The sequence below is a fragment of the Bos javanicus genome, chromosome 5 (genome assembly GCF_032452875.1).
Source record: "Bos javanicus breed banteng chromosome 5, ARS-OSU_banteng_1.0, whole genome shotgun sequence".
Taxonomy (NCBI): domain Eukaryota; kingdom Metazoa; phylum Chordata; class Mammalia; order Artiodactyla; family Bovidae; genus Bos; species Bos javanicus.
Genome location: NC_083872.1, coordinates 105557133 through 105581678, shown reverse-complemented (window position 1 = coordinate 105581678; position 24546 = coordinate 105557133). Strand labels below are relative to the sequence as shown.

Sequence of the window (24546 nt, the reverse complement as noted above, 5' to 3'; positions counted from 1 at the left end):
GGATGGGGCCCTTGGTTTGGACCCCACGAGTGGCTCCTCCATGGATCTTTCAGGACCAAAGGGCCCTGGAGGACAGCAGGGTCTCCGTTCAGTCTGCCCACACTCTCCGCTCCTTCTGGGATCTCACTGGTGGGCACCAGGTCTTTCTTCCATGTGTATGAGCCCTCCCTGGGGAGACACGGAGAAATGGGGCTCAGAAGGAGCTGGAGGGAAGTGCTGACCTCCCAGGAGGCCAGCTCGAGGCCTCCCCCCTCCCTGACCCTGCCCCCCCCACCCCCCACCCCCCACCCCCGTGTTCTCTGTGTCTTCCTGCCTGTGAGACTTCTGTGTTCCGGGGGAGTCGCCTCTGCCTCCTCTAGGGGTCTGGCATCTGCTGTCACAAACCGGCGGGTCTTGGATGCTGCAGCGGGGACAGAAAGAAGACCGATTTTGTCCTCAGCACGCTCAGAGACAGGTGTGGGCAGGTGACACCCGCCTATGCACGAGGAGACACGTGCAAGAATGTGAGAATGGTAACAAAGCTAAAAATAAAGCCAAAGAAAACCAGCTTGAAATGTCCCTGCGAAGTGTGGTTGTGCTTAAAGATTTTGGGGGAGGGGTTAATCTAAGCCCAAGGGAGTTATTTGGACAAGGACTCCTGGGAGAAGTGATCTCAGAAGCAAAGTGAAGGAGAGAGAGCATTATTTAAAAACATTTTTTTAAAATTGGAGTATAGTTGATTTGCAATGTGCTGTAAGTTTCTGCTGTACAGCAAAGTGAATCAATTATGCATATACATATATACATATGTATAGGCTCTTTTTAAGATTCTTATCTTATATAGGATGTTACAGAGTATTGAATAGAGTTGCCTGTGGTATGGGCTTCTCTGTTGGCTCAGACGGTAAAGAATCTGCCAGCAGTGAGGGAGACACAGGTTCGATCCCTGGGTTGGGAATATCCCCTGGAGAAGGGAATGACTATCCATTCTGGTATTCTTGCCTGGAGAATCCCATGGACAGAGGAGCCTGGCATACTACCAGGGGTTGCAAAGAGTTACACACAACTGAGCAAGTAACACTAAGCCTGTGTTATATAGCAGGTCCTAATTAGTTATCTATTTTGTATGTAGTAGTGTGTACATCGGAGAAGGCAATGGCAACCCACTCCAGTGTCCTTGCCTGGAGAATCCCAGGGACGGGGGAGCCTGGTGGGCTGCCGTCTATGGGGTCGCACAGAGTCGGACACGACTGAAGCGACTTAGCAGCAGCAGCAGCAGCAGTATGTACATGTCAATCCAAATCTCCCACTTTATCTCTCGCCCCAGTAAGTAACCATAAGTTTGACTACGGGAGAACATCATTTAATGCGTATTAATCTACGTCTTCCCCACTGCCCACCCTCCTGCCCCCAGGAGCCTTCTGTCAACTCCTGCAGCCCTCCTGTGTCACTTGTCTCTCTGTCCCTTGAGTCTCTCAGGTGAGGTGGCCAGCTCACAGCACGTGGTGCCTCGTGTCTCGCTGGTAATAGATCAAAGCCAGGTGATCCCACAATGAGACCTGATAGTGATCTTGCTGAACCTTGGGTTTGACATTGAAAAAATGAGCTTTGCCTTTATTTCTTAAGGGAAAGGCTACCCGCTCCAGTGTTCTGGCCTGGAGAATTCCATGGACTGTACGGGGTCACAAAGAGTCGGACACGACTGAGTGACTTTCACTTTCACTTAAGTCTGCAGTTTTCAGTGATCTGTGTTCTGCCGCATATGAGGGCTGCTCTTGGGAGTCTGAGGCCTCATGTTTTGATGATGCTATAAATCGTGTTATATTGGAAGACCTGCTCTTTGGGAACTTCTGAGAGCTGGTGAAGCGACACAGTTGCAATGTCATGTTTATCAGAAATTTCCAAATCGTTTCAATACCAAGACTGAGGATTTAGACAGCAGGTTTGCTCTAAGGAGTGCGAACAGCTGCCCGGTGACTTGTTTTGTAAACAATTGAGATGACTCGAACCTGGATGGGTGCCTCATGGTGATCCATGCCAGTCACAGGAAACACACAGAAAAGATGCCTGTCCTCGTGGTGACCTATGCTAGTTACAGGAAACACACGCAGAAAAGATGCCCATGCACACTTGCGTTTGTTCCTCCCCAGCTGATTAAACTTTCTATTCCTGCAACAATTTGCGTTTTTAAAAGGCTGTCATCTGGGAAATGGAGACGAGTGGTCCCAATTGTGCTTCGGTGGCCAAGGCATCCAGTTGCAAGAATGTCCAGGTTGGACAGCTGACAGTGTTTATGCATCTATTCTTCTCTCCTTAGTGACATGCTATCATTATTATTTATTATTATCCTTTGGTTGTAGTAAAGTCACCTATAAACTCCACATCATTTTGACACCAGTTTTTTATTTTGGCCATGCTTCACAGCATGCAAGCTCCTAGTTCACCAACCAGGGATCAAACCCACACCTCCTACAATGGAAGTGCAGAGTCTCAACCACTGGACCTCCAGGGAAATCCCTCGACACCAATTTGAAATGGTCTGAGATGGCATAGTTACCTCCTCTTGATCCCTCTGTGTTGCTTTCACTGTCTGCCTCTGGTCCATTCTACATGAAAATTGAAAGTATTAGTCTCTCCATTCTTTGCCACCCTATGGACTGCAGCCTGCCAGGCTCTTCCGTCCGTGGAATTCTTCAGGCAAGAATATTGAAGTAGGTTGCCATTCCCTTCTCCAAGGGATCTTCCCTACCCAGGTCTCCTACACTGTAGGCAGATTCTTTACCTTCTGAGCCACCAGGGAAGCCCAGCCTCAAATGGCTTCCCTATTAATCTCCCCAGAGTACAATTGATACGGTCCAGTCACTCTTGTGTTCCTAAACAGAATAAATCCAGTCCCTTCAGCCTGACTTTTGAAGTCCTCCATGAAAAAACTGACAGTGGCTCAGTCATGCCCGACTCTTTGTGACCCCAGGGACTATACACTCTATGGAATTCTCCAGGCCATAAAACTGGAGTGGGTAGCCTTTCCCTTCTCCAGGGTATCTTCCCAACCCAGGGATCGAACCCAGGTCTATCCTGGATTGCAGGCGGATTCTTTACCAGCTGAGCCACAAAGGAAGCCCAAGAATACTGGAATGGGTAGCGTATCCCTTTTCCAGCAGGTATTCCCAACCCAGGAATCGGACCAGGGTCTCCTGCATTGCAGATGGATTCTTTACCAACTGAGCTATCAGGGATGTGCTAAAGCTTCCTTTCCAGACTCTCCTTTTCTACCTTATCTACCACTGAAGACACCTGCACTTCATATCTACTCTGGAAAGAGTCACGGTGGCATCTGACCCCAATGGCCTGGCTTCCCATCAGTTATCTCTTGGAATGCCTGCCTTACGTTCACCCATTGAAATCCTACTCATCCTTCAACGTACACCTCCAATGTCTGCTCCTCAAGGGGCCATCCTCAGCCCGTGCAGTCCAAGGCACTGTCCCCTTCTCTGGAGCTCTTATCATAAACACACTTTGCCCCATGGGGTAGTTGCTGCCCAACCTCTGGTCCACCCCAGTTCACACTCTTCCCTCAGAGCAGGAACTGGCTTGTTCGTCATCTTCCTAATCATCTCAGTGCCTAGAATTGGCCCTGGAATACTCAAGGCACTCAAGGAAATGCTGTTTGGACTGAACTGATCCCTCTTTGATGACTTGCCTGGACCATGGAATTAGGTCCCAGGCCTCTCAAGCTGCTGGAGGTACAGGCTGGCATCATTATCTCCATATGTGATGTGCTGATGAGGCAGCTGCTGTAGGGAGGGAGCTGGGTGAAGACCTTGGCAGGCTGTTTGGATGTGCAATCAGATACACTCCCTCTGGGGGATGGCACTGAAATCCTTGATACAGACACTTCTGGGGCAGCCAGGGAGCTGCGGGACTTCATTGGACAATTGCGGTCACCCTGCTTTGCTCCAAGGTCACCTTGCCTTCATAGTCCAAATGGGTGATGACATTTCACTTGAACTGGGACTCCTGGCAGTAGAAAGATGAGACACTCTGTGGGTGAGGATTCAGGGGAGTGGCTCAGACGATGGCTCAGAGAGTAAAGAATCTACTTGCGATGCGGGAGACCTGGGTTTGACCCCTGGTCAGGAAGATCCCATGGAGAAGGGAAAGGCTACCCACTCCAGTATTCTTGCCTGGAGAATTCCATGGACAGAGGAGCCTGGTGGGCAACAGTCCATGGGTCACAAAGAATCAGACACAGCTAAGCGACTAACATTTTCACTTCACTTAAGAGACCAGGAAAGAGCCAGAATAGGAGCTGAGAGAAGATGGACTGAAGGGTAGAAATGGAAGACTGGGGAAATTGTCACTGGGCCAAAAGATGTTGGTGAGGATAGGGTGACTCTACATCTCACCTGCCAGGATACTCGCTGTATACTTGTGGTTGATCAATGATGTTTTATCAGGTATTTCTGACACTCCAGTTGTCTCAATCCCCCAATGTCCCCGTCTGGAAGATGAATTGAACGGTCACCCAAGTGGATGTAAGAGTGGTAGGGGACAGTCTCTCTCCATCATTCTCTGCTGTCATTTTCAGGGGGACCGCTGGATCCCCAAGATGCTTGACCCACAGCAGTGGTGCCTGCAGGGCCAGGGGCAATCAGGCCATTGGGGGTTTTCTCAGTCCCCAGATGACCAGGTGCCATGCTAGATGCTGGTGCCTAGGCCCCTGTAAAACTTTAGGGGACCCCTATGGTGTTAATCTATGTCCTTAACCCTACTCCCTGGGCTTCCCCAGTGGCTCAGTAGTAAAGAGTCCCCTTGAAATGCAGGAGATGTGGGTTTGATCCCTGGGTCAGGAAGATCCCCGGGAAAAGAGAATGGCAACCCACTCCAGTATTCTTGCCTGGAGAATCTCATGGGCAGAGGAGCCTGGTGGACTACAGTTGCAAGAGATGGACATGACTAAGACACTAAACAACAATAATAAAAATTCCAGTCCACATAATATGGGTCTCCAACCCCTAGCCCAGGACTGGGTAATATATGGGTAAAGTCCTAAGCAGAGAAACAGTGTGATGCTTTCTGATCTGTAATTCAAAATAAAAACAAGACTAACTGAAACATGGGGGCTCAGTGGTAAAGAATCCACCTGCCGATGTATGAGACGTGGATTTTATCCCTGGGTCAGGAATCCATTCCAGTATTCTTGCCTGGCAAATCCCATGGACAGAGGAAGGTGGTGGGCTACAGTCCATGGGGTCACAAGAGTCAGATACAACTTATGACTAAATAACAAGAATGACTGAAGCATACGTTGAAGAGAGTTCCCAAACCTGCTAATACTTTCTTTGATGATTTTATTGAAATATCGTGTCAAGTCATTAAAAAAAAAAAAAAAGGTTGTGATGCCCACTGCTGAGCTGGTGCTTCCCTGGCTCAGGTTGACCCTTCTTGTTGGATAATCAGGACCCACCCTCCCTGTGCCCCCCATGGCCACATCCTTGGGCCCAGTCCTGGGGACAGGCGGTTCTATCTGGGTGGCTTTTTCCAGTGGGAAATGGTTCCAGATGTGGTCAGCTGGAGGCCACCAGGGCAGACCTGGGCTTTTGCAGAGCCACACAGAGGGCTCTGAAGGGGCTTCTCTGATGCCACCCTCTGTGAGGCATGGTTAATTGCATCTTTTCTGGGAAAATACCAAGAGCAGACCCGAGGATTAAGTCTCTGCTGTGAATTAGTGATCACCCTGTCCTGACACTACACCTGGACCACCCCGTGCTGTGGGCAGCAGGAGGAATTTATATGGTATGGACACTGAAAAATGTATGTTTTTTTTTTCCAATTTTGTTTCATAGGTCTTTAGAAAAAAAAACCAAACTAACTTCTATTTTATATTGAGGCATAACCCTGGAGGAGGGCATGGCAACCCAGTCCAGTATTCTTGCCTGGAAAATCTTATGGACAGAAGAGTCAGACAGACTACAGTCTATAGCATCACAAAGAGCTGGACACCACTGAAGCAACTGAACACGGAGCCGATTAACAATGTTGTGATAGTTGCAAGTGGACAGCAAAGGGACTCAGCCATACGTATGCATTTATCCATTCTCCCCCAGACTCCCCTCCCCTCCGGGCTGCCACATAGCATTAAGCAGAGCTCCCAGTGCTACGCAGCAGGTCCTTGGTGATCCATTTTAATTACAGCAGTGTGTACATGGCCATCCCAAACTCCCCAACTATCCCTTCCCTCAATACTTCCCTCTGCAATCATAAGTTCGGTTTCTAAGTCTGTGAGTCTCCTTCTGTCCTGTAAGTAAGTTCATTTGTATCATTTCTTTTTAGATTCCACATATATAAGGGATGTGGAATTAATCAATCAATTAAAAAATTATGGGTCTTTAAAAACATAGGAAATTGTTTTTAGTGTAGGGGCAATTTTTTATACTGTGGTAATGTTAAGGACAGGGGATTTATAGTCATTTACTATTTATAATATGTATATATTATATACATATTAATATAAGTATATTATATTATACATATATATGTATATAATATATAATATATTATATATATTTATATTACATATATATTATATATATTATTATATTATTTATATATATTATAATATATTTATATTATATATTATTATTAAATAATAATAATATATTATATATATATAATAAAATATATTATATAAATATATATATTATATATAATTATAATATAATATAATATTAAAAGAATATGGTACGTGAGCTTCTGTGTGAAAGTTGGAGGTTTCATAAGCCTCCATTGCTTGGAAACAGAGGTGACTTGCATGTACGCGGTCCCCCACCCTGGAGCCTACATGCCATTTACAAATCACTTATCAGCACTGAGTTCCCAGAGTTTGCCCTGCTGTTCCCTGAGATGTCGGCAGACACCTCCGACAGGACAAGCCAAGATGTGTTTTGACAACACAGTGGTTTCCTTAGCAAGCTGCTGGTGTCCTCAGGCGACTCAGTAGAGAAAGCTTTGGCTTTTTGATGAGGACGGAACTCTCAATGGCCTTCCTGTCTCAGGAGCACTGGCTGAGTTCATCCTCAGACTGTTAGTAGGATTCGTCTGGGCTCTGTGAAGCTGGCTTGTCCGTTGAGTACAAAGCTCTTTTAGCTCTTTTCCTGGAAAAAAACTCAGTGAACTCACAGCACAAACCCCCAGAGACCACAGGAAATAGGCTCTGAGTCCTTTTCAAGAACTCAGAAGGGCAGCTAAGCCTCATGGGGAGGGGTGCATAGTGAAAACAAAATCCAAGCGCACCACCAGCCCTATACAGATGAGACTTCACACTCCAAAGTGCTATTGTTACTGCTCATCACCCCTTGCTGGGCGCCTACTGTGTGCCATGCCTCCTGGGGTACGTCTTATTACCCGATCCTCGATTGCAGAAATAACTTTTCCAGTTGTAGAGTCAACGGTATTTGGAGAAACCACACCACTAAGAACTGCCAGAGTGGGGTCTGAACCTGTGCTCTCCGCCTCCAGACTGAGCGCTCCTTTCTACTGGGCCGGGGGCGAGGCTCTCAAGGGTAGACCCCAGAGGAGTGATGATCCATGTGGGCGGGGGTCAAAGTGGAGCAAGGAAGAGGCATCTTGAATACAAAAGCTGAGTTTGGAGAGTTGGAGGGAGGGGCCAGATTGGGGAAAGTAGAGATGAGTAGCAGGAAATAGCCTGGTAGTGAGAGCCCACAGGTAAGTATGCGGGGCAGGCATGGGAAAGAGAAGGATGGCCCACTTTGCTGGAGCAGAAAATTTATGATCCTTGGAGTGGGTGTGTGGGATCCTTAGACGGCATCACCGATTCGAGTGTGAGTTTGGACTCAAGTTTGAACATGAGTTTGAGCAAGCTCCAGGAGTTGGTGATGGACAGGGAAGCTTGCTTCAGTCCATGGGGTTGCAAAGAGTCAGACGTGACTGAGTGACTGAACTGACTAACTGAGTTTAGAGCCAAATTCAAGATGAGTTGAGGTGTTGAGGTATGGGTAGGCTTTGCATATCATGTGGGGCTTGGAAACCATCTAACACTTGGGGAGGGGGGAGGGCAGCTGTGCAGGTTTGGGGAGGGAGAATAAACCTGATGACAGTGGTATTTTTAGGAGGACTGTCCCCCAGGAGATCTGGGGACAGAGAACCAGCAGTGAGCTTGTGCAGCGGTGGAGGCGTGAGACAGCTCAGCATCCTGACTGACTGAGAACAATCCCCTCCCTCTCCGCTTATCTCCATTTCAGCACAGTTGTTGAAGTCCCCCCACCTCAAAATAGCCAAGGCAGTCCTGCCCTTCCCAGGGGCTCTCCTGGCTCCCACTGGGCCTGTGGGTGACTCTCTCAGGCCAAGGGCGTTACCATGATGTCCAAGGTGGCTCAGTTTGGCTCGCAGAGCCAAACACAACACAATGCTGAACTGGAGGGAAATATGCCAGTGTGTTGCCATCACTGGGGGAGAGGGGTGCAATACATCATTGCTCTCTTGCTCAAAATGCTAGAGCAGTATAGAAACAACTTGGATGCTGTAGAACAGAATTTATTACCCTTGTCCCATTGGGTGGCAAGATGGTGCTTCTTATTTTTAATGGGAGATCAACATCCCATATTCCATGACATCGTACTTATCTCATGCTGGAAAGTTGTCCAGAAAGTACAGTCAGTATGTCATGATTTTTTCTCCCTACAATGTAGTCAGGGCTCCTGGAAAAGGCAGTTACTTTTTACCAAGAAAGAAGATGTCCAGTCTCTAACTATGGATTAATACAAGCAAGCACCCAGGCTCAGGTGACACACTCAGGGCAGAAATGAGTGTGGCATGTGGAGAAGGTTGGGGGGAGTCTGGGCCATCTGCTTCCCTGTTCTCTCCTCATCAGAGAGAGGGCTTCAGCCTCTGAAGACTGCCTGAGGGATCAGGCAGCATGGAGCAGGGCCAGGAGTTGGTACAACCAAAGAACCACAGCATCAGAGAGTATCAGAGCTGGCTGCAGTCTCAGAGTCCAGTAGGAGTAGGGAGTCTCAAACTGCAGGATGTATGAATGACCTGGGATGCTTCCAAAGATGCAGATTCATGAGCCTCTCCCTAGTGGTCCTGACTTTGTAGGTCTGGGGAGTCTGCATTAGAAGTTGCAACTCTTTGTTGCAAGTGATGGGAACTGAATTTGTCTGATTCAAGCAGAAAAGGAGCTTATGGTGTGAAAACTTGTGCACCTGGAGCTGGGAAGCTGGAGGGCAGGTGCGCTCTGGGCCTGAAGACTCCAGCGAAGAAGGACCTCCCAGAGATGGCCACCTGCTCCACCAGACGGCCAAGCATCCACCCCTACCTGAGGGCCCTGGGGTGGTCTCACACTCTGTGCCCCTTCATAGGGTCTTTCCTCAGACCTCCTCATCACCAGCCTTCTGAACTGGACCATTCTAGGTCCTTAACTATGAGACCCAACGTCTGTCCATGACCTGTGATGTTATGTAGACTCTCATTTCAGATGATCTCCCTTTTAGGAAAAACGGACCATTGTTGGTCCATTGACTCGAGAGAGGTTTGTGCTCCAAGCCTGGCGTGTTTTTTGATCGCTTTAAGTCCTGACGCTTACGGAGTGTTGTTGTGGGCTATTATATATTCAATCCTTACAGTGGCAAACTGGTGTCCCGTTACCATTCCCACTTTACCAATGAGGAAGCTGAAACTCAGAGAGGTTGAGTCACATGCCCAGGATACACAGCAAAGGTAGCTGGGTGTCCTCCTAACCAGTTGTGCTTTACCTGGACACTCCTTTCTTGGACGAGCTCTGAGCTTGTGATAAAGGGCAAATCTCAATTCATCAAATCTAGAAGATTTTTTTTTTTTAATAAAATGGGCTTTGGGACTCTCCTGGTGGGCCAATGGTTAAGACTTCGCCTTCCAGTGCAGAGCGTACAGGTTTGATCCCTGGTCAGGGAACTAAGATCCCGTATGCCAGAAACAAACCAGAAAATCCATAAAACAGAAGCAATATTGTGCAAATTCAATAACGACTTAAAAAATGGCCCACAGCAAAAATATCTTTAAAATGGGCTTTGCCAGGGATGCCCACTGAATCTCTTTAGACCCTAGGTCCCTGTGGCCAATTATTCACCACCAGAGTTTCCCCACAACTTCCATCCTGATTCCATCAACAATCTTCATTATCTGTATTATGGTAACCGTGCCCTTGGCTCTAGTTACAAGATCACCGTCTCTAGATATCCAGGATCTTCACTGAATAATTATAGTTGGAGCATCTTTTTTTTTTTTGTCTTAACTCTCAAGACTGCCTCCTTGAATAAGTGTAAGGTATCATGCTTCTCCTGTGTCTTGCAAAAGGCAAAATCAAAGGCATGTCTCACCATCGGCAGGTAGGCTGGAGTTAGCGAATGTCGACTGAACATCTCCGTTTCCCAGAAGCTGTTTGAAACAGTCACATGGGTTAGCTCAAGCAGCTCTCCAAACAATTGTATCGAGCGGGAGCGGGTACTGCTATTATGGCCGTTTGGGACCAGGCAGTGAACAGATCGGGGATGTTTGCAGAAGGTCTCATGGGAAGTAAATGGTAGAGTCAGAATTTACAGCCAAGCAGCCCAGCTCCAGAGCTAGCACTGAGCTAATCCTTCTTGCCAGAGCTTAAGCTCATTCTCTCCTGCAATGTCAGCAGAAAAGATTAATTTATCCATTCGACAAATATTTATTGAGTGCCCACTCTTTGCCAGGTAAGGAAAACTGGCTGGTCTCTGCCTTCAAGCAGCTTAGCCTAATGGGGAGAAAGACATTGATCAAATGAACATACGAATCTATGTGAAATTGGATGTGTGGAAAAACACAAAAGACAGGTCAACTGTGCCAGGTAGGTATATCATGGGAGGATTCTTACCTGGTCATGTAGGTCAGAGCTGGAACTGGAAACTACAAAGGGACCTTGGGACAAAGGACCTGCCTATTTGCACCCCTGGCTGCAAAGGACTCAGTGACCCAACTCCAGCTTTGGGAGCTTTGGGAAGAAGGAGGAAAGAAGCAGCAGGAGAAGATGCTTCTTTTGGGGTGTTACCGACTAGGGTTTTTGGCCTCCTTAATCAATAGAAATTGATTACAGACCAGCAAAGAAATTTAGGCCAGCCTTTACTGGGACCCCCGCTGCAGCAGCAGAGGGCGAGAATGAACAGCAGGTTCCCTTGCTCATCCACTTCCTGAGAGGCGGAGAGCCTTTCCTTCTTTCGGGTGAGGGTAGGGGTGTGTCCAGGGGTCAGGCCTGAGGGGTGGCTTGGTTGCTTTGCCCACCCCTTGATGGTGTTGTGTGCTGGGGGCTTGTGTAGGACCCTGCTTTTGCTCCTGATCCCCTGTTTTGGCTCCAGGCTCTTCAAAAGTGACAGTGCATTTGTTGGGTCTCTTTGTATCTTTTGGGTCCAGAATTTGCCCCAACTGTTTAGGCACATGGTTATTTTTAGTCCCATGCAGTTTCTTTGTATTCTGTTGTTGGAGGAGAGATGTGTCCAGGTGCAAGCTTTGCAGCCAAGGGTGTCAGGTCCCAGCCTCTCTCGCAAGTAACTCCTCTCCCTCCCTCTCTGACCTGCTGCTCTTTCCAGCCTTGAGATTGAGCTCCTGAGGGCAGCAAAGCAGCTGGGTCTCCCAGAGGTCACCCTGAAAGCTGTCTGTTTCCCAGGAGAGGGACTCAGCATCGGCCGTGATTCTTGAAGAGAATCAGCCACACCGACCACTTCGGGTTTGCTGGGAGAGTGAAAGGCGTCAGGCACACGCACCTCGGGGGAGCTGCGGTCCTGGCGGCAGGTCCTAGAGAGATGGACGCAGCCCTCCTTCTCTGTTTGCCAGGTGTGTCTCTATGGTGACATGAAGGCAAGTGTGGGCCCCTGATGACATCTACTTCCAAAGACTGAGTTAAGCGTCACCTCATGTATACATGGGAGAGATTAGGAACCACAGGAACCACACGGGTGGTTTCCTTTACACTTTACAACGTGGGTCCAGTGTGCTAAGTGGGGGGAGTGTGGAGGAGGCCTCTCTCTATGTCACCTTGAAGACCCTAGATGGAGGAGGGTTTCCAAGTTTTGAGTCCTTCAGCCCTAGCCCAGCTGACATCTCAGGGCTCAGGGACCCAGAAAAGGGAGATTTCAGTTGCTTAAAGCCAGTTATTAAAGAAAGAAGCCTGATCAACCCAAGAGATTTCCCAGAGGGGCAGACACAGAAACGTGGAGGGGAAAGAAAAAGCAGATGGAGTGTGATGGAAGAGGAACAGTTCCTGAAGGTTTGGGGAGAGGAGGTGAGAAGTAATATGGTGCTCACTGTCCCCACACTTCATATAGTTGAGTCACTTCGCCAAGTCCAAGTGTGAGATGACTCAGAGCCCAGGCTGTCAGCCGCTTCAAGATCAGGGCCAGGACTGATAACCAAGGCAGGGTGCTGGGAGTTCAGGGCTGACCAGATAGTCAACCTCTAATTTATCAAGCTAGAGGATGACAGTTTCTTCTGGACGCACCAGCCAGGGTGGCTCCACTGCCCTAAGGGTGTGTGATGGATGGTTTCTGCCAGCGGACTGTCTTTTGAACAATCAGATTGCAAAAAACCAAAAATGATGAGGAGCTGATCAGTACAGAGTGCCTGCGCTTAAGAGAGACCTGATAAGAATTAGTTCAGTTCAGTTGCTCAGTCGTGTCCGACTCTTTGCGACCCCATGAATCGCAGCACGCCAGGCCTCCCTGTTCATCACCAACTCCCAGAGTTCACCCAGATTCACGTCCATCGAGTCAGTGATGCCATCCAGCCATCTCATCCTCTGTCCTCCCCTTCTCCTCCTGCCCCCAATCCCTCCCAGCATCAGAGTCTTTTCCAATGAGTCAACTCTTCGCATGAGGTGGCCAAAGTACTGGAGTTTCAGCTTTAGCATCATTCCTTCCAAAGAAATCCCAGGGCTGATCTCCTTCAGAATGGACTGGTTGGATCTCCTTGCAGTAGATGGAAACAAAAGGAATGTACGGATTTGAGAGTTGGACCATAAAGAAGGCTCAGTGCCAAAGAATTGATGCTTTCAAATTGTGGTGCTGGAGAAGAGTCTTGAGAGTCCCTTGGACAGCAAGGAAATCAAAGCAGTCAGTTCTAAAGGAAATCAACCATGAATATTCATTGGAAGGACTGATGCTGAAGTGCCAATACTTTGGCCACCTGATGCAAAGAGCCAACTCGTTGGAAAAGAACTTGCTGATGGGAAAGATCGAAGGCAAAAGGAGAAGAGGGGGGCAGAGGATGAGATGGTTGGAGGGCATCACTGACTCAATGGACATGAGTTTGAGCAAACTCTGGGAGATTGTGAAGGGCAGGGAAGCCTGGTGTGCTGCAGTCCATGGGGTGTCAAAGAGTCGGACACGACAGAGCGACTGAACAACAACAAGAAAACAGAACGAAGCTTCTGTCAGAGTCAGGAGCTGCAGGAATAGGGCGTGCTTGACTCAGTCCCACACTGGGAGCCAGCAGACAAAAGAGGAAATCCAGCTCTACCGCTTACTAACTGGCACCCTCACACAATCCCTTAAACTATAGGGCTCTCAACCCCTTTGATTTTAAAATAAAGTGACTGCTATCTGCCCTACAGGGTTGTGACTATTTCATAAAGGACATGTTTTGAATGAAAGCGCTTTTAAAACTATAAAATGCTTTGCAAATAGAAAGCATTATTTCCAGTAACCTGAAAATCAGTGAAGTAAAAACAGAAAGTGGAGTGCTTTATTTACCTCGCATACGTCGTGTTCCACAGGAATGGCACCTCCAGAAGCCACAGTGAATGGTGTTTCTCGTAGCAGCTGCAGCAGTACCAAGTCAGGTAGAAGGAAGTCAGGTTCACACGAGAAGCATTTTAGTTTATGGTTCCCCTCTCTGTGCTGTGAATCTGTGAGGTCAGTAAAACATTCATAGGAAGCATGCGTCAGCAAGAATAGGTGAGACTGTGCTGCAGAAACAAGATAACCCCTCAGATCCCAAGATCTTTAAGCAGAGTTTTCTTTCTTATTGATATTACATGGCCTTCATGGGACAGCGCGGGCTTTGTTCATCCCAGTCACTCAGAGACCAAGGGTGACAATTATACAGCCCCATCTTTAAAAAAAAAATTATCTTATTGAAGTATAGTTGGTTTGTAATATTGTGTTAGTTTCTTCTGTATGGCAAAATGTTTCAGTTATACCTACATGTATTCATTTACATGTTCTCTTCCATTATGGTTTATTACAAGATATTGAATACAGTTCCCTGTGCTATACAGTAAGAACCTGTTGCTTATACATCCTGTGTATAACAGTTAGCATCTGCTAACCCCAGACTCCTAGTGCTTCCCTCTTCCAACCCCCTCCGCCAGGTCTGGTTTCTGTATCTGCGAGTCTGTTTCTCTTTCGTAGGTAAGTTTATTGGTGTCGTATTTTAGATTCCACACATAAGTGATTTCATGCGGTGTGTGTCTTTATTTTTCTGACTTACTTCACTTAGTATGATCATTTCTAGGTCCATCCATGTTGCTGCAGATGCTATTATTTCATTCTGTCCTATGGCTGCATAATATATATATATAAACACACACACATATACACGTATATATGTATACATATGCAGCCTGCATATATATATCTATATCTCCCATCTTCCTTATCCATTCCTCTGTTGATGGACGCTTAGCTTGCTTCCGTGCCTTAGCTATTGTCAATAGTACTGCCATGAACATAGGGGGCACGTATCAATATCTTTTTGAATTACAGTTTTGTCCAGATGTATGCCCAGAAGTGGGATTGCAGAATCATATGGCCTCTCTAATTAGTTTTCTGAGAAACCTCCATACTGTTCTCCGTAGTGGCCATGCCAGCTTACGTTCCCACCAACACAGTAGGAGGGCTTCCTTTTCTGATAGTGATTTTCAATATAGAGAAAATTGCTGGGGGGGTTATAGAAAGTTTATCCTCATATGCTTTCTTCAAGCCACTGTGTCATGATTTGTTTGCTGTTTGACGAGTTCCCATCTGAACAGTGGCTGAAAGGGCTGAGTCTTTCATCTCTGTAATTGTTGGTTTGCTTCTGATGGGGTTCGGGGCACACAACCCCAAAATAGGGCCCTTGGGAATGCTGAGCATGTTAAACTCAAGGAGTCTGAGAAAAAGACAAGAAGCAGGAGGAACCCTCTGACCTTCCCTCTTCTCCCTCCTTCCCTGAAATGGGTCATCTGGAATCTCCCGTGTGAAGAATGCCTTCCTCGGACCAGAAGGAGGAAGACATTCTTATCAACTGCGATGGAATTTAGGGTAAGAAATGTGCACATGCAAACCCTGTAAAACTCCTCTCTTCCCATAACATGTTTACCATTTGCTACCCGAGCCCAGACTCCTCTGCCTTGTCATTTCTTTACAATGCTTCATTTCTTTGTCTAGAAGCCTCCTGTTCTGGTTGATTCTTGGAGTCTTCATTCTTTTGTGGGGGCTCCCATGGACATGTAAAAATTCCATGAAAGTTGTATGCCGTCAACTCTTTATCTATCCTCACTAGGTCAATTTTCAGACCCGGCCAAGGACCCTAATGGAGTCAAGGAAAACGTTTCCTCCCCTATAGGTACCTGGAGGTTTGGGCAACAAATAACTCACTGGAGCTGCCTTTTAGGGGCTCAGAACTCAAAGTTTATGGGTGAGAAAAGATGGAATATGTGGAAAATCCCACCATCAAACCCCATTTAAAGAGAGGTGCAGGGTGGTTTGAAGGCCGCACAGAAAATACCAAAGTTGTATGTATACTTGAGTCTTAAATTGGTCAAATCCTATTTCCTGCCTTAGTTCTCTTTGTCTGTAAAATACGGGGCTGTGGCCTTCCCTAGTCACTAGAGAGGGTATGAGGATAAAAATATATTTAAGGGAATTCCCTAGTTGGTCCAGGGGTTAAGACTCTGTGCTCCCAATGCAAGGGGCCCGGGTTTGATTCCTGGTGGGGGAACTAGATCCCACATGCCTCAACTATTAATAAGACCTAGCAGCAGCCAAATAAACACATGAATAGAAATAAATATTTAAAAAATGTTTAAGAATTAAAATCTCTGAGGTCTTTCAAGGGAGAGGAACTACAGAAATTCCGTGTATTCTTGTCACTGTTACGGGAATCGTGTGACTTTAAACTTAGAAGGAAAATGTCAGGACTTGGGTCCCATCTCTGTCCCAGAGTGTTTAATCACACTGGCCTTGGTTTGCAGACCCCAAAGTGAGGTGGAAGGGACCCTCTTCTTTCCAGAGGCTCCTGTCTGCTGGGCATCTCTGCAGAAGTCTTTGTAAAACTCGGGCCCTTTCTAAGCTGAGTTGGTGTTTCGTCATTTTTGCCCTGACACTCTGTGCCTCTGGAGGGGTGAGTTCTGGAGGACTCAGGCAGTGACGGGGGATGGGGGTGACAGTTTCCAGGCAGTCGCTATTTCAGCGGGTGGGCCCGGCCAACCCTGCTGACTGCGGCCAGTGTGAGGAGACAGGCAGAGGCTTTATCTCCCAAGTTCTGACCTGTGTGTGATTCCTCTGGCCAGTCTTGCTCTTCTCACACCCTCTGGTGTCTGGTCTCATGAGCACAGGAACATCTGGGGTTGAGTGGGCCTCCTGGGGACGGAGGTCCCCTCCTGCCCCCAGGCGATAGGACTTACAAGGCCCAAGGCCAAGGGCTGAGCTGGAAACCCAGATCACAGAGCCAGTGGGACAGAAATCAGAGCCTCCTGGTTCACTTCCTTCCAGCAGCTAGAAACAAAGGAGTTGCCTTTTGATGGAGCTTTTAAAAAATGCACAGTGATTCTTTCATATGGTGTTAATAATAGATTGCACTGATAGTGTGATTGACAAATGACTCTGTTTTCATCTTTCAAAATACGTTTTAGAATTGCAAGCCTTTCTTTCCTCTCTTTTCTCTTCCTTTTTCTTTTCTCCGTTTCATCAAGCGTTTATGGAGCTTCTGCTATGTGCCTTGGACCGTGAGTACATAGAAATAACACCACCTTTGTCATCATCTTGGAATTGTAATGTGGCCAAACTACGTAACAGATGGGTGAGAAAGGAATGAACACTTGTTGACTAGTCTTGTTTATCAGACACTGTGCTTTCCATTGTCACATGTATTTAATTTAAAACTGAGCGAGCCCCATAAGGTAGTTGATGTTAATAACAATCCTCACATATTCATCTAATTTTCTGAATAACCCCCGGAAGTGAAAACTGTGATTATGTCCACACTGTCCAGCAGGAAGTGGGTGACCAGGTGGCATTCAAACCCCAGGTCCCTAAATGCGGAGCCCCCCATGCAACTCTGCCCCTTCTGAGAGTCGTACCAGGACCCCAGCTCGAAGCCTGAAGCCTGTGGGGCTCCTAGCTCCCTGACCCTGAGCAGACAACACGTCTCAGATGCTGAGTCCAAGCCAAGGAGTTAGGGTGGGTTGGGCAGAGCCACAGGGAGGAATGGGAGGGAAGTTGACTTTCTCCAGTTTAAGCTGTGGTTAAACCTCTCCTTTCACATCTGAGGATGAGGAAGACCTGAGGATGAGGTCTCTGGACACCATGGTGCCTCTGGGGCCTGAAGCAGGTCCCCAGGCACTGGGGTTCCTCTCGCCCTCCCCTCTGCCTGCTCCTGGCCTGAAGGTGGCCTTGCAGACAGCCTGCTCTGCACTGCCCCGGGCTGCTCACCGGCACAGAGACAGCAGGCGCTGGAGCAGCCGGGCTGCGTTGGCCTGAGGATGCTTCAGCAGCTGGCCTCACGAGGATCTGGCAGCAGCGACCTACTTACAGGGGAGGAGTGGGCGGGGAGCACCCGCCGGGCTCTCAGGGTTGTGGGGGAGGACTGCCCCACATGCTCTCTTCCCAGACACAGACCAGAGGGGCCTCAGCCTGCACAGATGAGGGTGGGGCTTCCTGCCTGGGACCCTCAGCTGTCAGAGAGACCTCGCTGAACATGGCCTGTCCTCCAAAGAAAAGCCAGGGTGACAGAGACGGAAGGAGAGAACCAGAGACAAGGAGAGACAGGGAGAGACAGAGACAGAGGTGGAGAGAGAGACATGTAGAGAGAGACAGAGAGACAGAAAGACAGAGATAGGGAAGACTGAGATAGGGAGAGAGAGACAGAGAGACAGAAAGATAAGGAAGACAGAGACAGAGGGGGAGACAGAGATGGAGAGAGACAGAAAGAGAGAGATGGGGGAGATAGAGATGGGGAGAGACAGAAAGAGAGAGATGGGGCAGATAGAGATGGGGAGAGACGGAGACAAGGAGAGAGGGGCAAGCATGCAGGAAGGCTTGTTTAGGAGGAGATGGGAGGGGTTGGTGCTGAGAGCCCCAGAGGCGTCCCCTGTGGACTCTCCCCAGCACGGAGCAGACTGAGGCTCAGGGACCTTCCACAGGTGGCTCACTGCTCCCACGTTCCCTCATCTAATGTGGTTGTCCACATTAGGTAGGCTTTTTTTTTTTTTTCCTTTGGACAAATATTTATTGAGTTCTCACTCTGTGACTGGAAGTGGGCATTGGAATCAAGAAATTCTCATTGGTCAACATGTGGTCGTGAAGTAGCTGGCAATCATGTCCAACTCATTGCGACCCCACGGACTGTAGGCTGCCAGACCTCCCTGTCCATGGGATTCTCCAGGCAAGAATACTGGAGTGGGTTGCCATTCTCTTCTCTAGGGAGTCTTCCCCACCCAGGGATCAAACTCATGTCTCTTATGTCTCCTGCACTGGCGGGCAGGTTTTTCACCGCTAGCATCACCTGGGAAGCCCCTGCCTGCACTCTCATCTTTAAAAATGGAATCAAGAGGGTCTCTGGGGATTTCCCTGGTGGTCCAGTGGTTAAGATTCCACGCTTCCTGTGCAGAGGGTGTAAGTTCAATCCCTGGGTGAAGAACTGAGATCCCATATGCCTCATGATGTGGTGAAGAAATAAATAAAATGCACACTCTCATTCATTAAACATTTTTTTTAAAGAGGGTCTCCAGTTCTTCTTCTGCTACTAAGAGTAGGGTGCAGCCAGAGTTTAATTCAAGAACTATGCTTATCGTAACTAGAAGGATGTAAGCTGGACATCAGTCATCCACTGAGCTTCTTTTTTTTTTAAATTTTTATTTTAACAATGTTGTGATAGTTTCAGGTGAACAGTGAAGGGACTCAGTCATATATATACATGGATCCATTCTCCCCCAAATTCCCCTCCCATCCAGGCTGCCACTTGATATTGAGCAGAGTCGCCTATGCTTTACAGTAGGTCCTTTTTAAGTATAGCAGTGTGTACCTGCCCATCCCAAACTCCCTAAATATCCCTCCCCTCCATCCTTCCCTCCACCCCAGTTCATTTCTCTAGGTCTGTGAGTCTGTTTCAATTTTATAAGTAAGTTCATTTGTATCATTTCTTTTTAGATTCCACGTATAAGGGATGTCATACGATATTTCTGCACTGAGCGCCTTCTAACTGCTGAGCCATGTGCCAGCGTGGAGAGAGGATACAGGAACGTAAGATGACTTGCAGGATGTGTAAGGGTGAGGCGGATCAAATCGGAGGGCGCAAAGGCTGGGGGCTGGGATACCGTGAGACAGTGAGCTGTGCCTTAAAGAATAAACGGTCCCTATGTCAGAGCCTTGGGAAGAGGGCACTTCCCAGGCAAAGACACAGAGGGGAAGACACAGAGGTGGGATGTATCATGGAATGGGGAAGGGTGGCAGGAGAGAGCCTGAGTATATGACACTCTGATCTCACAGCCCAGAACCTCAGGCGGTAGCCCTGGACACTCACACCCTAGAGAGCTTTGGGCTATGACGATAGCCAGCCTTGGAAGGTCTGGAAGACCTTGGAGGCTCCAAGGCTCCCCCTTTCAGCAGTTTTGAGATGCTCCCCATTCCTTGGCAGGGGGCCTGGAAAAGAGGGAAAACTGCAAAATGCCCACCAGATGGCAGTGTTTCCTAGTGTGACTGTCCTGGGGGAGCCGTGGAGGGGACATGCCTGAGTGCCCGGTGCTGTGACAGGTCCAGGCAGCTGTCCCTGGAGGAGCCAGAGTTCCAATTCAGGCACGCCTGCCCTGCTTCAAGAGAATGCTTCCAAGAATTTCACTCTGGGAATGGGACACGTGGGGCTGTCTGAGGAACACTCTCCTCTTCCCCGGGCACCTCCTCCTTCACGTTTAAAAACCCAGATGGTGCTCACTTTCCCATGAGCCACGATTACCTGGGAAGTAAAGCAGATAGATCCCGTTTTCGTTCAGCTTTGCCTCACCCAGTGCGATTCCTCATTGGATCACCTCTAGACCATACCTGCTTTCCCAGTTCTCCTCCTGTGAGCTTATGCAGTGGGAGAGAGTCAAATGGGGGCAGGGGTGGATGGAGTCATTGTTCAGTCACTCAGTTGTGTCCAACTCTTTGCAACCCCGTGGACTGCAGCACGCCAGTCTTCCCTGTCCTTCACCATCTCCTGGAGCTTGCTCAAACTCATGTCCACTGAGTCAGTGATGCCATTCAACCATCTTGTCCTCTGTTGTCCCCTTTCCCTGACTTTAATCTTTCCCAGCATGAGGAAATGTATTTTTCCAGTGAATCGGCTCTTTGCATCCGGTGGCCAACGTACTGGAGCTTCAGCCTCAGCATCAGTCCCTCCAATGATTATTCAGGGTTGATTGCCATTAGGATTGATTCGTTTGATCTCCTTGCAGTCCAAGGACTCTCACGAGTCTTCTTCAGCACCACAGTTCAAAAGCATCAACTGCTTTTGAGGATGCTGCTACTGTGCAAGAAACTTGGACTAGGAGCCGAAGAAGGCACAGGAGGCAGATGGGCAGGGAGACGCAGGATTCCCTTTTCACTTTACTTCTATAATCTTCAAGGTCCTTGGGTCATCAAAGCAGCCCCAATGCAAATACCTCTGTAACCAAGCTGGATCCTATGAGATCTTCCCAGAACAGACCCCTCCCCTCATGTCCTCTGCCTGCCTCATGTCTGTAGAAAAACTTTAGCCTCCTAGACCTTCCCTGAGTTGCAAAAGGTAAATTTAATCAGATAAGTGAGAAAAAGGCAGAATGAAAGGGAAAACAGTCAAACAAGACACAATAATAACAGGTAAGCCATTGAAGAAAGCCAAGGACTTTTAATTCCTTCTCAAGGGCTATAGATAATATTCTGAGCCAAATCCTGTGAGCTGTTTTGCAGACACTGAAACCCCTAGCAGGTGGGGGAAGCAAACTGCATGCTGTCCACAAACGCATAGACCCCAGATGGGGTGGAACCAGAGGTGGATGCTCACTCCCAGTGACCTCACTGCCCACCAATCAGAAGAAGGTCCATGAGCTGATCACCCTCCCACAACCCCCATCTCTCACTCTGTCTTTAAAAACCTTTCCCTGAAAGTCTTGAGAGAATTCAGGCCTTTTAAACTCTAGCTGCCTGGACTCCTCGCTCAGCTCCTACAAGAAATGCTGTACCATGACCTGGAGTCAGTAGATGGACTTTGTTGGGTGGATCCAATAAAGCTGTGGAGCCAAATTTGCATTGGGACCACTACCATTTTTCCATTTCCTGAAGTCAGGAAGGTGGCTACCTTAAGAGTACACATGAAGTTATTTTCTAGTTTCAAGAAAGATTTAAACACAACAACAAATACAGTTTAAAAAGAGGCTTAATTTAGCCAAAAGTACCCCTCAAATACACATCACGCAGGACTTACATGCCTCATTGAAGAACACAGGGCTTTCCAGGACTTCAGCCAACATCAATAGCTGGGACGAAAGATGATCAGAGAATGTCATAAACAAAGAATCCAGAGATGGCAAGGGCGGGGTGTGCCTGGGTCTAGTTTTAGGCCAATGACTTGCAGCCTGGGCATCCCACACAATGAGACAATTCAGTTCCTTACTGGTCTGGGATGCCCAGACCCAGTTCTCTCTCGGAGCATACTTGGATGACTTATTGTCACATGACTGCTTCAGAGCGATGATAAGCTATTTGTGACAACGCAACTAAATGCGGTATTTTTCTCTAAGTTTGGAGACATTGTCTGTCAAATGTGCCCTCTCCCTCACCCTCTTTCAAGGTCACTGGAAGTGCTATAAGCCCTTCAAGAGAATTTCATGCCTCGGTCTATCCCTTCTGGCGTGGTTACTGTCCATGTTCATAGACTGCAAAGAATATGTGGAAGACAGTAAGGTAGAGTGGAAATCCCGTTGGATTTGTAATCAGAAGGCTGAAATTATATTTCTAACTTTTCAGAGAGTTAGATGGAGATTGCTTAACATCCTTGTGAACAGTTTCTACTAAAAAATAAGGAGGGGAGTAGTAACTGTGTGGACTCAAAGATAGCTCCCTGATGTCTCAGCAGATAGAGAACCCACCTGACAATGCAGGAGACACAGGAGACCTGAGTTTGATCCCTGGGTTGGAAAGATTCGCTGGAGAAGGAAATGACAACCCATTTCACTATTCTTGCCTGGAGAATCCCAGGGACAGAGGAGTCTGGTGGGCTACAGTCCCTGGGGTTGCAAAGAGCTAGATACACAGTGATGAGGTATCTTATATCCCAGGGTTTGTTTTGTAACAAATGTAATGTGTTTCATAAACTTAATGAGTTCATCTGGATGAAAGAAGATAAACTATAAAGGATTACCACTATTACTAAGGTTTCAATAATCCTTGAAATCTTGTATGGATTATGAATGAAAAATATTGCCAGCTGTATCAGTAAACAAAGGATGATGCAGCCATCAAGCCTTCATATTATAGCCAACCCAATGGTGGGCCCTCAGGGAACTCAGGATGAGAAAGCAGAGGTCACCAACACCAGACAGTTAATTGTTGGTGTTTAGTTACTAAGTCGTGTCCGACCGTTTGACACCCCATGGACTGCAGCACTCCAGGCTTCCCTGTCCTTCACCATCTCCCAGAGTTTGCTCAAACTCATGCCCATTGAGTTGGTGAGGCCATCCAACCATCTCACCCTCTTTTCCTTCTGTCCTCAATCTTTCTCATATTCAGAGTCTTTTCCAGATAGCTTAAGGTGCATGTCAAATAAATGATTTCAGCGAGCCCAGACTCTTGCATCTTCTCACACATAGAAAGCACTAAATCCCTTGAGATGTCCGGTTTTCTTTAAGTAACAGTAATCTTTTGATGTCCTGACTAACTGGTCTTTGTTGCAAAAACTCCTGTCTATGCTGGCATCCTGTGATCTCGGATGCTCCTCCCTGGGCTAAAAAAGGCACTCCCCTGTCCCTTCCTTGGTAGAAAGATGTCATCAGGAATGGCCACTGAGGGAGGCCTGAACACCAGCATGAAGCATATCTCTGTCTCACGATCGAAGGATCTGTACAGTTTTTAGATCCTCGTCTCCTTCCTTGAGGGCATGACACAATGATCTGTATATTGCACGCCCCCCAGAAATATTGGTTGACAAAGGGATGGAGGCCTGAATGAAGAGCTCCGAAAGCGCTCTGTGCCACCTGAGAGCCAGGGGCAGTTAAAAGTAGAAAACCAGGGCTGGAGCTGGGAACACAACCCAGGCGCTGGTTCCCGGTGCCCTGGCCACTCAACGCGCTGTCCGGGCTCCCAGACGGCCTGGGCCTGAGCCAGGAGCTGGCTTGGAGCAAGGCCCGGAGGGAAAGCCATCCATCACAGGAGGTAATGGTGCGTGGAAGCATTTATCTCCCCTCCCCCCATCATAATCGCCCTCAGACGGCCGGTTGTGGGGAAAGAATCTGACTTTCCCAAGAGAAGAAAGGCCAATTTTAGAAACTACTTTCTTTCCTTTTTTTCCGAAGCAAGCTGATGGTAGGACAGGACATTCTACCCCGGTTGCAGGCTAGGTACTCCTGAGCCTTCTCGAGCCTGGACCACCGTCTCTGCCCTTGGCCATTTCCCCCATCCCAGTCGTGATTTCCGCATCACACTGTCTGTTCCTTCTCCCAGCATCACCGGGCCTGGGGTCCTTAATGCCCACAGGACTATTCACAGGAACTCTTAGCCCCCAGGGCTGGTGGGTTGGGCTCCTTACAGACATGCTCAGCATCCTTGTGAGCGACCCAGGCTGCCTAGACAGCTTCTCTGCAGGAAAACAGACACAAAGATGAACTCTGGTAGTTCCTTTCTCTCTTTCTCTCTCTCTACCATCTGTCTATGATAGGTGTGGGTGACAGGTAGCAGGTTACAGAAATATAACTTCTCAAGGCTTGGTGCTGAATGTGAGGTCCCAGGACCAGCAGCGTTGGCATCCCCTGGGTACCTGCTGGACAGGTAAACCTCAAGCACCATTTCAGAGCTACTGAGTCAGAATCAGAAGTGAAATAAGATACTCCGGTGACTTTACACCCATGAAAGTTTGACACGTACTGCTGCAGCTCAGTTCAGTTCAGTCACTCAGTCGTGTCCAACTCCTTGCGACCCCATGAACGCAGCACGCCAGGCCTCCCTATCTGTCACCAACTCCTGGAGTTTACCCAAACTCACGTCCATTGAGTTGGTGATGCCATCCAACCATCTCATCCTCTGTCATCCACTTCTCCTCCCGCCTTCAATCTTTCCCAGCATCAGG

At 48.0% G+C, this 24546-nt stretch overlaps 1 long non-coding RNA gene across 1 annotated transcript; it reads right to left on the bottom strand.

Annotated features, from left to right (window-relative positions):
* Positions 1–314: 314 nt before the first annotated feature.
* Positions 315–23492, bottom strand: LOC133248278 (uncharacterized). The gene is made up of 3 exons (XR_009736654.1): positions 21691–23492; positions 13743–13889; positions 315–400 (listed from the first exon to the last, which is right to left on the bottom strand). It is a non-coding gene; the product is annotated as an uncharacterized LOC133248278 (long non-coding RNA).
* Positions 23493–24546: the final 1054 nt, after the last annotated feature.